Here is an 8,352-nt window from a genome sequence, read left to right on the forward strand (position 1 = left end):
AAGAATAAGATTTGTCTAAACACATCTTTTAAGAACAGTGTTCAAATTAGCTAAACACCTTTGGAAAGAATTTCCAAAGACTGAAAAATCATCCATGAATACTTCAATGCATTTTTCTAAGAGATCTGCAAAAATTTGACTATGTCCCTGCCCTTTGTACACACCGGCCGTCGCTCCTACCGATTGAATGGTCCGGTGAAGTGTTCAGATTGCAGCGACGTGGGCGGTTCGTTGCCCACGATGTGGTGAGAAGTCCACTGAACCTTATCATTTAGAGGAAGGAGAAGTCATAACAAGGTTTCCGTAGGTGAACCTGTAGAAGGATCATTGTCGATGCCTAAACCAATCCGACGAGCGAACACGTCCAAACACCCGAAGCGTCGAGAGAGGGGCGATCGCAACAGACCTCACCTCTCTAAGCAAAACCCAAACCCCGGAACCATACGTGCCAAGGATCCGAAACAAATTGTTGGTTGACTCCGAAGGATGGCGTCCGACAGAATCGTCACGAAACGAATCGAAACGACTCTCGACAACGGATATCTCGGCTCTTGTATCGATGAAGAACGTAGCGAAATGCGATACCTGGTGTGAATTGCAGAATCCTGTGAACCATCGAGACTTTGAACACAAGTTGCGCCCGAAGCCACTAGGCCGAGGGCACGCTTGCCTGGGTGTCACACATCGTCAACCCCATGCAAACGTGCATCGGGGCGAAAACTGGCCTCCCGCGAGACACCCATCGTGGTTGGTCAAAAACCAAGGTAACGTCGAGAGGTCCCCCGCGAGAAATAGTGGATGAGCAAAAGCTCGAGACCAATCCCAGACACTCGGCAATCCAATCAATCGGCCCTACTGCATTCTTGGTAGAAAGCAAAGATGCTCTTAACGAGACCTTAGGTAAAGCGGGGCTACCGCCTGAGTTTAAGCATATCAATAAGCGGAGGAAAAGAAATTAACAAGGATTCCCTTAGTAACGGCGAGCGAACCGGGAACAGCCCACCAAGAGAATCGGTCACCCCTAGCATTCGAATTGTAGTCTGGAGAAGCGTCCTCAGTGGTGGATCAAGCCCAAGTCCCCTGGAAGGGGGCACCAGAGAGGGTGAGAGCCCAGTTGTGCCGGGACCCTGTCGCACCAGGAGGCGTTGTCGACGAGTCGGGTTGTTTGGGAATGTAGCCCCAATCGGGTGGTAAATTTTATCCAAGGCTAAATACTAGCGAGAGACCAATAAGGAACAAGTATCGCGAGGGAAAGATGAAAAGGACTTTCAAAAGAGAGTCAAATAGTGCTTGAAATTGTCGGGAGGGAAGTGGATGGGGGTCGGCGATGTGTCTCGGTCGGATGTGGAACGGTCCTAACCGGTCTACGATCGACTCGAGATATTGACCGACGCTGATTGTGACGGTGGCCCAACCTTGGGCTGTTGAAAATGCTCGTGGAGACGTCATCGTTGCGATTGTGGATAGCATCACGCGCCTTAGGCGTGTCTCGGCACATGCGTGCTCTGGGCATCGGCCTATGGGCTCCCCATTCGGCCTGTCTTGAAACACGGACCAAGGAGTATGACATGTGTGCGAGTCAATGGGTGAGTAAACCCGTAAGGCGTAAGGAAGCTTATTGGTTGGATCCCCTTATGGGTTGCACTGCCGATCGACCCTGATCTTCTATGAAGGGTTCGAGTGAGAGCATACCTGTCGGGACCTGAAAGATGGTGAACTATGCTTGAGCAGGGTGAAGCCAGAGGAAACTCTAGTGGAGGCCCGCAGTGATACTGACGTGCAAATCTTTCGTCTGACTTGGGTATAGGGGCGAAACACTAATCGAACCGTCTAGTAGCTGGTTCCCTCCAAAGTTTCCCTTAGGATAGCTGGAGCCCGCGGGCGAGTTCTTTCGGGTAAAGCCAATGATTAGAGGCATTGGGGGCGCAACGCCCTTGACCTATTCTCAAACTTTAAATAGGTAGGACGGTGCAGCTGCTCTCTTGAGCCGTGCCACGGAATCGAAAGCTCCAAGTGGGCCATTTTTGGTAAGCAGAACTGGCGATGCGGGATGAACCGGAAGCTGGGTTACGGTGCCCAACTGCGCGCTAACCTAGACCCCACAAAGGGTGTTGGTCAATTAAGACAACAGTACGATGGTCATGGAAGTCGAAATCCACTAAGGAGTGTGTAACAACTCACCTGCCGAATCAACTAGCCCCGAAAATGGATGGTGCTAAAGTGCACGACCTATACCCGACCATCGCTGCAAAACCCAGGGCGTGAGCTCTGGCGGAGCGGTCGTCGGTGCAGATCTTGATGGTAGTAGCAAATATTCAAATGAGAACTTTGAAGCCGAAGAGGGGAAAGGTTCCATGTGAACGCCACTTACACATGGGTTAGTTGATCCTAAGGGACAAGGGAAACCTGTCTGATAGCGCTTTCAGCGCGTACTCCGAAAGGGAATCGGGTTAAAATTCTTCAACCGGGACGTGGCGGCTGACGGCAACGTTAGGGAGTCCGGAGACGTCGGCGGGGTCCCCGGAAAGAGTTATCTTTTCTGTATAACAGCTTGCCAACCCTGGAAACGACTTAGCCGGAGGTAGGGTCCAGCGGCTGGAAGAGCACCACACATCGCGTGATGTCCGGTGCGCCCCTGGTGGCCCTTGAAAATCCGAAGGACCGAGTGCCTCCCACGCCCAGTCATACTCATAACCGCATCAGGTCTCTGATGACAAATTTATGAACACCGAAAAACGGCAAGTATGACCGAATCGTTTCAAGTAATAAACTCGGTAAGACCAAGTATCGTTCTCCCAAAGGACTCACGGCCTAGTTTAGTTATGTGATTTGTTGATTATTCAAGACTTAAAAACGAAATAAGTGGAGTTTAAAATGCAAAATAGAAAATAAACATGTATGCATGAATTTGATCAATGGCTAAAACAAAATACAAACACTTCTATGGAATATATGGATGAGTATGTTGTTGGGGTTATCAATTTCATCTTATCCACTCTCATATACTTTAGGAATTCAACATTCTTTTCATCATTGTTAATGCCACTCTCTAAATTACCTTGCAAGAAGGCCTATCCCTAATTACGAGTTCATACGATTCCTAGCATTCCTAATAATTAGTTCTTTTAGTGCAGGAGCTTAATGGCAACCAACATACTATTGGGAGAAATTCCCCGGATCTAGACTTCCCTGTACGTTCCCGTATCGACAAAATCAATAATCATGCATTGAATGAGTTAAACAAAGCAAGCATTGAGCAAAGAGGAAAAACCCTAACTAATGATGAAAGAAAGCATGTATCTCAAATAATATGTTTAAACACTAATTCCATATATGAGAGTTTCACAAGACTACATTGATTCCCCAACAACAATACAAGGTTTAGTTCACCATATTCATGGTGAAACTAGATGAATAATAATGAAAGAATGAAAGATAAAACCCTAGAAAGGTGAAGAGGTAGCCTGAGCATCGAAGATCCTCCTTCAAAGGGGTGGAAGAGAGAGTGTTTGCCTCGTTTCTGCCAAAGATACAAACCCTAGGACGTCCTAAAGCTTATATACTATTCTAAAATTACAGAAAATTTAGGCCCAAGCCCATAAGTGTGCCGCTCAGCGGTAAAGTGTCGCTCAGCGGTAAGTGTGTGAGTTGGTTTCTTCCCCTCAGCGGCCATTTTGCCCCTCAGCGGATCCCCCGTGAGCTTCTGAGTGTCGCTCAGCGGTAAACTGCCGCTGAGCGGCAGTTGCGGCTTCTCCTTTTGCACTTTTTCGTGTCTTTTCTGATTTCATCTCTCTCCTTCTTCACTTCTTTCACCAAATTCACCTTAAAACCTGCACAAAAACACTGAAATCAAGCATAAACCTGTCCAACTCTCTTATTTCTGAAAATATGAATAAAAGCATGATTTCAAGCTAGTTTCTAAGTGTTAAAGGTTGCTTTTAGTATCAATTTCAAGCATGAAAATAACAGTTTTTCAACTGTTATCAATCTCCAAGGTGAGCAACCTCTTGTCGATGGAAAAATGTACGCAAGGGAAATCGACAAATTGGATCCGTAACCTCGGGAAAAGGATTAACTCTGAGGGCTGGTACGAGGTCCTAGTCTCGAAGTTGTCGGCTGTCGGTGGACTGCTCGAGCTGCTCCCACGGCGAGAGCGGGTCGTCGTATGCCGGTTGGGGGACGGATTGGGAACGGGACCTTTGGGGCCTCTTCCCCGGGCATCGAATAGTCGACTCAGAACTGGTACGGACAAGGGGAATCCGACTGTTTAATTAAAACAAAGCATTGCGATGGTCCCTGCGGATGTTCACGCAATGTGATTTGTGCACAGTGCTCTGAATCTCAAAGTGAAGAAATTCAACCAAGCGCGGGTAAACGGTGGGAGTATTTATGACTCTCTTAAGGTAGCCAAATGCCTCGTCATCTACTTAGTGGCGTGCATGAATGGATTAATGAGATTCCCACTGTCCATGTCTACTATCCAGCGAAACCACAGCCAAGGGAACAGGCTTGGCGGAATCAGCGGGGAAAGAAGACCCTGTTGAGCTTGACTCTAGTCCGACTTTGGGAAATGACTTGAGAGGTGTAGGATAAGTGGGAGCTGGAAACAGCGAAAGTGAAATACCACTACTTTTAACGTTATTTTACTTATTGCGTTTATCGGAGGCGGGGCGCTGCCCCTCTTTTTGGTCCCAAGCTTGGCTTCGGTCGGTCGATTCGGGCGGAAGACATGGTCAGGTGGGGATTTTGGCTGGGTGATGGACAAATTTATGAACACCAAATTATGATGTCACAAACTTGTTTTCAATCGGCAAGTATGACCGAATCGTTCAAGTAATAAAACTTGGTAAGACCAAGTATCGTTCTTCCCAAAGGACTCACGGCCTAGTTTAGTTATGTGGTTTCTTGATTAACTAAGACTCACAAACGAAATATTCGGGGTTTAAAATGCAAGACAGAAAATAAACATGTATGCATGAATTTTGATCAATGGCAAAAATCAAAGGATAAACACTTTCAATGAAATATAGATATGAATATGTTGTTGGGGTTCAATTTCATCTTATCCACTCTCATATATTTTAAGGAATTCAACAATCAAATCATCATTGTTAATGCCACTCTCTAATGTACCTTTCCAGAAGGCTTCTCCCTAATCACGAGTTCATACAATTCCTAGCATTCCTAATGATCAGTTCATAAGTACAGGAGCTTAACGACAACCAATATAAAATTGGGAGAAATTCCCCGGATCTAGACTTCCCTGTACGTGCCCGTATCGACAAAACCAATTATCATGCATCGAATGAGTTAAACAATGCAAGCATTAAGCAAAGAGGAAAAACCCTAACTAATGATGAAAGAAAGCATAAGTCTTAATTAAAAGATGTAAAAACAGATTCCATATATGAGAGTTTCACAAGACTACATTGATTCCCCAACAAACATACAGAGTTTAGTTCACCATATTCATGGTGAACCTAAGTGAATTACAATGAAAGAATGAAAGAATAAACCCTAAAAAGGTGAAGAGGAAGCCTCAGCATCCAAGATCCTCCTTCAAAGGGGTGGTAGAGAGAGTGTTTGCCTCGTTCCAGCCAGAGATACCTAACCCTAGGAAACCCTAAAGCTTATGTATCATTCGTAAATTACACAAAGTCAAGTCCAAGCCCATTAAAGTGCCGCTCAGCAGTAAAATACCGCTCAGCGGTGAATGCGTGACTTGTTTTCTCCCCTCAGCGGCCATTTTGCCCCTCAGCGGACCTTACGTGACTTCCAGAGTGCCGCTCAGCGGTAAACTACCGCTCAGCGGTGAATGCGTGACTTGTTTTCTCCCCTCAGCGGCCATTTTGCCCCTCAGCGGACCTCGCGCAAGCTCCTGAGTGCCGCTCAGCGGTAAACTGCCGCTGAGCGGTGACTTCGGCTTCTCCTTTTGCACTTTTTATTGTCTTTTCTGATTTCATCTCTCTCCTTCTTCACTTCTTTCACCAAATTCACCTTAAAACCTGCACAAAAACACTGAAATCAAGCATAAACCTGTCCAGCTCTCTTATTTCTAAAAACATGTGGAAAAACATGATTTCAAGCTAGTTTCTAAGTGTAAAGGTTGCTTTTAGTGTCAATTTTAATCATGAAAATAACAGTTTTTCAACTGTTATCACAACCCCAAACTTAAAACTTTGCTTGTCCTCAAGTAAATAATATGTAACTCCATCTTTAAACCAATTCATATGATGGTTCACTTCATTCAAAAATCTTCTTTTCAAGATAAGCCAAAACTTCACTCAAACTTATGACCAAGAGTTCAATCAAGATGTGCACATGCTTTAGTGTTCACAAAGTCATTTAAATTCCAACAAATGCTATTTTCATGAATGATCAATCAATTAAGCATGGATGTTCATGTGTTCATGTGATATTTCCTCACTAAGTCAAGTGTTTCACTCACACTCAAGTGTATAAGAGATGATCACTCATTCACTCTACTATCACAATGTTACATGAATTAACTTTGCCTTTCATTTTACCACAATCAAAAACATTCACAAGCATGCATCATCACAAGGACTTTTCTATGGCTTATAATGTGGCTGGGCTAACAAGAAAATTGGTTTTTCTAGATCACAAAACCCTTGAGTTAAGAGAATCATAACAACACAATCATCTTATTCATTCCCAACTTTCTTTTGCCTTTGCATTGAGCTTTACTTCTTTTTCTTTTCTTTTCTTTTTCTTTGCATATTCTTACTTTTTAGCTTTTAGCTCAATGCTTTTCATGTTTTCCCAACAACCCCAAACTTGAACATTTAACAATACCACACAAGATCTTCTACTTAACTCAAGGTAAAGATTTTTCAATCAAAGGTTTCAGTGTATATTCAAGGCTAAGGGTTCAAAAGGATTGAACACAAAGTGTTCTTTTTAGTGGGCTAACTTTATGAATTTGGCCAATAAAAAGGTTTTCAACAAATGGCCTTGATCACATGATGCAAAACAAGCAATTGATTCAATCATAGAAAACCTGGGCAAAACCATTCATGCTTTCAAAGTAATAGCATTCAACAATAACAACTCTGGAGCTCAAAATCTCACACATAAGCTCATTCACATTTGACATACACATCCTGCTTAATTTCACATTCACAATCATAATATCCTGCATTTGTTCACAAAACTTGTGAATCACCTGTATAAGCATTTAATGTGCACATCTATCTCAACATCAATCAATCATAAGCATCATTCAGCATTACTTATCACACAATCACAGTTAATAGCAAACCATCACAAGAAACCAGGTTTCAACTAGAGTACATCAAACCCTAACAGAAAATACTTACAAAACACTGGGTTGCCTCCCAGTGAGCGCTTGTTTAACGTCACGAGCCTGACCCAAACTTTCAAGGATCAACCAACAGCATCATTGTGGAAAATTGTTGCACCTCTCCCCCTAGATAAGGTTTGAGACGTTGACCATTCACCACCCAACTTCTTTGTGGATCAGCAACAACTGGATTAAATATTTCAATTGCTCCATGCGGATGCACTTCTTTTATCACATATGGTCCTGACCATTTTGACTTCAGCTTCCCAGGAAATATCTTCAATCTTGAATTGAACAATAATACCTGTTGTCCTGGATTGAAAACTCTGTTCACCAACTTTCTGTCATGATAAAATTTAATTTTGTCTTTGTAAGCCTTGGATGAATCATATGCATGTAATCGCATTTCTTCAAGCTCCAAAATCTGCCGTCTGCGTGTGCATTTAGTTTCATAAGGATCGAAATTCAAGAATTTCAAAGCCCATAATGCTTTATGCTCCAATTCTACAGGCAAATGGCATGCTTTCCCATAGACTAATTGAAATGGTGATAATCCCATAGACGTCTTCATTGCTGTCCTATAAGCCCAAAGAGCATCATCCAATTTGAGAGACCAATCCTTTCTTGATGAAGTCACTGTTTTTTCCAGGATCCGTTTTATCTCCCTGTTAGATACCTCAGCTTGTCCATTGGTTTGTGGATGATAAGGTGCAGCTACTTTATGTTTTACTCCATAGTGTTTGAGTACTTTCTCTAGCTGATAATTGCAAAAATGAGATCCTCCATCACTGATCAACACTCTTGGAGTGCCAAAACGTGAGAATATCTGCCTCTTCAGGAATTTAATTACCGTGCTAGCATCATTTTTAGGACAAGCTAATGCTTCCACCCATTTACTCACATAATCCACTGCTACCAGAATATATTCATTGTTGAAAGATGGAGGGAAAGGTCCAACAAAGTCAATACCCCAACAATCAAAAACCTCAACCTCTAAAATACCTTGTAACGGCATCTCATGACGTTTA

At 43.4% G+C, this 8,352-nt stretch overlaps 1 non-coding gene and 1 pseudogene across 1 annotated transcript; both read left to right on the plus strand.

Annotated features, from left to right (window-relative positions):
- Positions 1-524: 524 nt before the first annotated feature.
- Positions 525-680, plus strand: LOC124822975 (5.8S ribosomal RNA). The gene has a single exon (XR_007027613.1). It is a non-coding gene; the product is annotated as a 5.8S ribosomal RNA (ribosomal RNA).
- A 234-nt stretch (positions 681-914) lies between these two features.
- LOC148198491 (25S ribosomal RNA) lies at positions 915-4,012 on the plus strand (annotated as a pseudogene).
- Positions 4,013-8,352: the final 4,340 nt, after the last annotated feature.

Source organism: Vigna umbellata, chromosome 5, assembly GCF_029865625.1.
Source record: "Vigna umbellata cultivar VRB3 chromosome 5, Vumbellata_1.0, whole genome shotgun sequence".
Taxonomy (NCBI): Eukaryota; Viridiplantae; Streptophyta; class Magnoliopsida; order Fabales; family Fabaceae; genus Vigna; species Vigna umbellata.